This window comes from Acinonyx jubatus, chromosome B1 (genome assembly GCF_027475565.1).
Source record: "Acinonyx jubatus isolate Ajub_Pintada_27869175 chromosome B1, VMU_Ajub_asm_v1.0, whole genome shotgun sequence".
Classification (NCBI taxonomy): domain Eukaryota; kingdom Metazoa; phylum Chordata; class Mammalia; order Carnivora; family Felidae; genus Acinonyx; species Acinonyx jubatus.
This window is the reverse complement of record NC_069382.1, coordinates 58,023,023-58,029,866: the sequence shown is the minus strand read 5'-3', so window position 1 is coordinate 58,029,866 and position 6,844 is coordinate 58,023,023. Positions and strand designations below refer to the sequence as shown.

At 39.5% G+C, this 6,844-nt stretch overlaps 1 pseudogene; it reads left to right on the top strand.

The window, feature by feature from the left end:
• The first annotated feature begins 661 nt into the window (after positions 1–661).
• LOC113601292 (Y-box-binding protein 1-like) lies at positions 662–2,204 on the top strand (annotated as a pseudogene).
• The last annotated feature ends 4,640 nt before the right edge of the window (positions 2,205–6,844 follow it).

Genomic DNA, 6,844 nt, shown 5'->3' with positions numbered 1-6,844 from the left:
AAATGTATTTCACACATTATACATATTTAATATTTTAAAAATATAGCATAAACACAGGCCCACATAAATGAGGGGAAGGCTAACTCTAAAACTATGTGTGATTAACTATTTTCAAATTTTCTATTAACATTTCATTAGTAGTTCTTTGTTAATTTGGGGGATTACACAGGTATTTCTGAGGATTCAAGCCAAAGTTTTAAAATAATAATCACAGAAAAAGTTAAGTTGGGAAAAATCTATTTATTTACACAATATTTTCCAAGCACTAGGGAAAGATCTGTTTCCCAGGGCAATACCTGATCATGGCCCACTGGAGACACACACCCACCAATACACAGTCAGAAGACATTCCATCACTGTGTTCCCTTCACTGTGTTAGGGCCTCAAGAAATAGTGGTGAACAAAAGTTATTCCTTTTATAAAGTTTATAGTCCAGCGGGGAAGGTAGACGTTGAACAAGTATTTACGGTTGTGACAAACGTTATGAAAGAAAAGCGCAAGTGGGGCAGAGGGAAATAGAAATGTACAATGGGGGTAACATAGCCTGGAGAAGCAAGAGAAATTTCCTAAAGAAGTAACATTTCAATTCGTCTTGGTAAGAAAGAGTGAGAAAGAGTTAATCGAATAAAGAAGACAACAGGGCTGGGGTTAGTGTGGAGAAAAGAGGTATGGAACCTGACTATGCAATCATCTGAGATGGAAACTATTCTAGAAATGAACATTGGGCCAGTGTGCCTGAAGCTTGAGGAGGAGGGAACAGTAAAATAAAATGAAAAAAAAAAAAAAAAAAGAACTGAAGAACTATGAGTTGCTGTGGGCCTAGTTACCATCACATGCTGGGGGGAACCTCAGCGGTCACAGCTGCCCCAGTCACCATCACTGCAACTGTGAGTGGTGAGGCTGGGACCCAGCAGCCACCTGCCCTCGGCACTGCTGACACCAAGCTGGGCTCCACTGGCAGCAGCCAGGATGTAGGGAGTGTGCCCAGGTGACCTCACATGGGTGGTACATGCCTGTGGGGGCAAGGTCATCGCAACAAAGGTTTGGGGAACAGTAAAATGGTTCAATGTAAGAAACAGATAAAGAAGATGTGACACATTTATGCAATGGAATACCATTTAGCTGTAAAAACAATGACATTTTGCCATTGTGATGACATAGTTGGAGCTAGAGAGTATTATGCTAAGCAAAAAGTCAGAAAAAGATAAATACCATATGATTTCACTCATATGTGGAATTTAAGGAAAAAAACAAATGAGCAAAGAAGGGGGGGGGGTGAGAGAGGTAAACTAAGATATAGACTCTTAACTGTAGAGAACAAACTGATAGCTACCAGAGGGGAGGTGGGGGTGGGAGTGGGTGAAATAGATGATGGGGATTAAGAAGTGTGCTTGTCATGATGAGCACTGGGTGATGTACAGAATTACTGAATCCACTAAATTCTACCCCTGAAACTAATATTGCACTGTATGTTAACTAACTGAAATTAAAAATAAAAACAAAAGAAAGAAAGAAAGAAAGAAACAAACAAACAAACAAAGAAGTGGATATAGTTTCATCAAAAGGAATGACACCAAGGAAGATGTATTTGTACACAAGACTGCTATGAACAAGAATAATGCCAGGAAGTACCTTCACAGTATAGGAGATGGAGAGGCTGTGGAATATGATATTGTTGAAGGACAAGGAAAGGGTACAGAGGCAGCAAATGTCACAGGCCCTGGTAGAGCTCCAGTTCAAGGCTGAAAATATGCTTTGGTTGGTAACCACTATCGATGCTATCCATCCAGGGAGTCTTCCACACAATTTCCTGCAGAAGTCCCAGACTAACAAGAGTTACGGGGGGGTGGGGGGAGGACCCTATTGGCATCAACCACTGTCTTCGAACCCTTCTGTGCAGGGAGAAGTGGTAGAGGAAGCTGACAAGCCAGGTTCAGGAAAGTAAGGTAGACCAGCAAGACAGAATATGTATCAGGGTTATATACCATGATTCTGCAGGAGTTATCTTCCCCAAAGATAGCCTAGAGAGGATGGCTTTGAAGAAGATAATGAAAATCAAGATAAGACCCTATGCCAGCAGCCACCTCAACATAGGCAGACACCCAGAAAACTCTAAACCACACCATGGCAAAGAGACAATAGCAGTCAATCCAGAAGCTGAGAATTCATCGACTCCCAAAGTTGAGCAGATCAGGGCTGAGTAAGTACCTGCTTATCATCTATACTATCATCTGGTTTACTCACCTAACAAGAATAAATGAATATGAAATTCCAGCAATAAGAAGTAAATGCAAGGTTGGAGCTGAAGATCTTAAGTGCTTGCTTTTTGCCCTTGACTACATAAATAGAACTATCTGCACTATCTATGCAGCATGGGGGTTTGATTATTTTTACCCAAAGATGTCTCTTTTTGGTAATGACAAGTGTAGTTTAAAAAAAAAAACCTAGTTTTTCTCAATACACCTTTAAAGTTTTTTAAATTGTTCCATATCTGGTCACCTTAAGAAACTTAGGAACCTCATTTTTAATTTTTTTTTTTCTTAACATTTAGTTTTGGGAGAGCGCAAGCAGGGGAGGGGCATAGAGAGGAGGACAGAGGATCTGAAACAGGCTCTGTGCTGACAGGCTGACAGCAGTGAGCCTGATGCGGGGTTCAAACTCATGAACCACGAGATTATGACCTGAGCCAAAGTCGGACACCCAAACAACTGAACCACCCACATTCCCCTAATTTTTTTTTTATTTTAGATAGAGAGAACACAAGCAGGGGAGGGGGCAGAGGGAGAGAGAGAGAGAATCTTAAGCAGGATCCATGCTCAGCACAGAGCCTGATGTGGGGCTTGATCTCACAACCCTGGAATCATGACCTGAGCCGAAATCAAGACTTGGACACTCAACCAACTGAGCCACCCAGACACCCTTCATTTTTAATTTGTAATAAAAGTTTACAACTTATGGGTTCCTGGCTGGCTCAGTTGGTAGAGCATGTGACTCTTGATCTCAGGGTTATGAGTTTGAGCCTCACATTGGGCATAGAGATTACTTCAAAATAAGATCTTTAAAAAAAAAGTTTCCAACTTGATTTTTTTCAAGAGTCAACCAACAGCAAGCACCTATTAATAAAGTTCTTGAAAGAAAGAAAGAAAGAAAGAGAAAGAAAAAAGAAAAAGAAAGAAAGAAAGAGTAAGATATATTTTGCTAGGTCTCATAGGACACCTTGCAGATTTTGAAGTGTATGTTAAAGAAAAGAGAAAGTCATAGAAGAGCCTTAAAACATGACCATGGATACACTAGAGAAGATGTATTTGGAGGGAATAAGAGATGATATTTGGGAACCACATAGGAGCTCACTATAGTAATCCAAGCATGAGATTATGGTGGATTATACCAGGGTAGCTATAGTGAGGATGGAGAAAAGTTTATGGGTTTAAGAGATATTTTAGAACAAAATCAACAATCCATGACATGGATTATTAAAAAGTAGTCTAACAGAACAATTTAATATAGAGGGTGGAAATATAAACTGATCAGAGAGACTGGGATTACTGGACTATATTGAGGGTCCATTTCAACCTGATGACTGTCATTTTCCCGGGATGTACTCCGCAGCCAAGTGCTACTGAGCTTACCCAGAAATGCTGATTTTTCCAGGCCAAGTGTGAAACATAAACAACTCAGGAAATTCAGTGATGGCCAAGAGAGTGACTGGAATGCTGGACCATGGAATCCAGGCTGCATAAAGAAGATAATAAAGCAGGAACAGATAATATGAGGTAAAATGCATACTGAGAGTAGTTGAGAAAGCAAGTGCAAAGGCTAGGAGGTTGCTGGTGATCAGAAAAATGATGTATATATTGGCGATTTTCTAGACAATTTTGGGAATTGCTGAGATAGAAATGGAGGATAAGGTCACTGGCAATGAAGAGTTAACAAAATGAGAAGCTAGTATCGGAGCAGTGTGACCATATGGATGTGGAAGTCAACCAAGCTGATGACAGGGTTCCGAATGGAAAGAGAGACTATAAGCCAGGTACCAAAGTCTCCACTGAATAATGGAAAGTGTCAAGGATGAGACAGAAGACAATCATGGGATGGGGAAAAATGAGTGTAAGAGTCTTAGCTTACCAACTGTTAAAAATACCAACTGTTAGAAACCATAATGTTAAGGGGTACCTGTGTGGCTCAGTCGATTAAGCGTCCAACTTCAGCTCAGGTCATGATCTTGAGGTTCGTGAGTTTGAGCCCCACATCAGGCTCTGTGCTGACAGCTCAGAGCCTACAGCCTGCTAAGGATTCTGTGTCTCCCTCTCTCTCTGTCCTTCCCCTGCTTGCACTCTCTCTCTCTCTCAAAAATAAACATACATTTTAAAAAAAAGAAAAACATAACGTTAAACACACACACATACACACATGCTGGAAATTTTACACTAAGGTATAAACAGAAAGGGTTTAAATGGATGAAGGAAATTAACATTAACCGAGCACCTGCTATGTGTTGGTGCAGTGGAAATCTATGCTTTTTCTGCTCCGAATACCTTCCCATTTTTCTTTCAGTAACACTATCTCCCGTTCACTATAGAGAATGTTGTTCCCACTTTCTTCGTGGTTCTGGTGAGGCTGCCAATGACTTAACCCAATCCCCCAGCCTTTGTAAAATCAGGTGACCTAATCTAGAACAATAAGAGTCTCTTTCCTGGGAATTTAAATCTTGACAAGAACTAAGACTGGTTGGAGATGATTCCACTCATGAAATAGTACATGAAAATAGCTGTACCCAGAAAACAGTCAACACTTCATGCTGCAGAGATACCAAGAGTCTCCTAGTTCTGAAACTGGGTCGTTCATTTCTTCCTTGATTCTGTGATTCTAATAGATCTGCTTCTCTGCCTTAAGTTTGGCAATGTTGGTTTCTGTTGCTTGTAACCCAAGAACTCTGACATTGCCAGGCAGGGTGCTGGGTGCTTTCTGTGTGAATTCGTTTAATACTCACAATGTTCTTAAAAGGAAGGTATCATAATCCCATTCTATGCATAAGGAAAATGAAGCTCATCAATGTTAAAATAACTTGCTTACAGAAACACAGCCAGTAAATGGTGAAGGGTAACAAGGGGCTCAAGTCTTTGTCTTGGATGCCAGAGGCTATGCTGCTTCTACTTCACAAATAAACAGAGATATTAACAAGTATTCCTTGATTTCTACTTTCAGACATAATCTGCTTTAAATGATCTCTGCTAAATATCACCAGATACAACAAATGGAAGTTCTATATATTGTTTTACTGTATATGTGCACTTATTTCCCTATTTAAAATATCTCTTAATCGCATAAAATCCAGATCTTTTATTCTCTATTCTCTAATGTTCCAAATTCTTTTGCAGTCCATAATTAAGAACAAGTTAATTGCACATAATTTCATAATGGTGATAAATGTAATTATGACTCCAAGATCATGCTTAATAACCGTGGTGTTAAGCAAAGCTAAAACACAAAGTCCATAAAGATGCCCTATACAGGGAAGGAAATCTACTGGATGTCACAGGAGAAACAAAGTGTAAGAAGTTAATTCTCAGGGAGCCTGGGTGGCTCAGTCGGTTAAGCATCTGACTTCAGCTCAGGTTGTGATTTCCTGATTCATGGGTTTGAGCCCTGCATTGGGTTTACACTGACAGTGCAGAGCCTGCTTGGGATTCTCTCTCTCTCTTCCTCTCTCTCTCTCTCTGCCCTTCCCCCACTTGTGCACTCGCTCTCTCTCTCTCTTGCTCTCCCTCTCAAAATAAATAAATAAACTTTCAAAAAAAAGAAGTGAAAATTCTCTGCCAGATATGTACTTTCTAATTGGGAAAAACAAATTACAATAGTATGAAAAGTAAAATAGTAGACGGAAGTGGAACAAAGATGCGAAAGTTGTATGTGATTCACTGGGAGATGGATATTTTAAGAGAGATGACTGTAATGTCCTACAAAGAACTTAGACATCCCTCAAATCTAGGGAAATAGGAAATGAGGAACAATATTCTTGCTTCTCTCCACAAGAAAAAATGTATGATGCCTAAAATAATAAAAGGTTTCTGTGATACATGGCTGACACATAGTGTATCTTCATCCCAGGGGAGAATTTCCAGAAGTTGATTTTCCAGATTTATAGAACACAACTTCTGAGTGGTCACTGTAGCAACTGTGATATTTCCCTGTGTCTTCTGGCTGAACCAGTGACAAGTTACATCACTAATCCTGAGTTTATTAAGAAGCGTCATCATCTCATGTTAGAAACGTCTCTGGAGGATTTGGTGCCGTTCTCTCATGTTGATTATTTGAGATTTATGTCCTGAAAAGCCAAACTGCATTTCTAATCTGTCATCAAAGCAGATTATCAGAACCAGAAATGACAAAATTTAACACACAGTTTTTCATGCCTAAGACTAACAGCAAAGCTGCAATACATTTCACCACATTCAAAGTAAACATGATATATTAATAAGTAGTTTTTCCTCTCTCACCAAATAATTATAGGTTCCTTCTTACTAAAAACAAATTATTTTTATTTCCCTTAAGAAAACTATGATTAATTGTACAAAATTACACTTGTCTTTAATTGAATAGATTTCCTCCTTTCCTCTGGTTTAGTGGTATATGATATATTATTAAATAGCTTGGGAAAACCCAAAGAAGGAAATCTTCCTCTTCAGGACTAAAGCCGGCTTGTTAATGACTATGGTGGAACTATACGCAAGGGTCGACAAGTTTCATTCCTTCATTAATGTGACCTCTGGCAAACTGAGCAAATGGTGTTTTACACCTCAGTCTTAGCCTATTCATGCTGCTATAACAAAATACCACACACTGG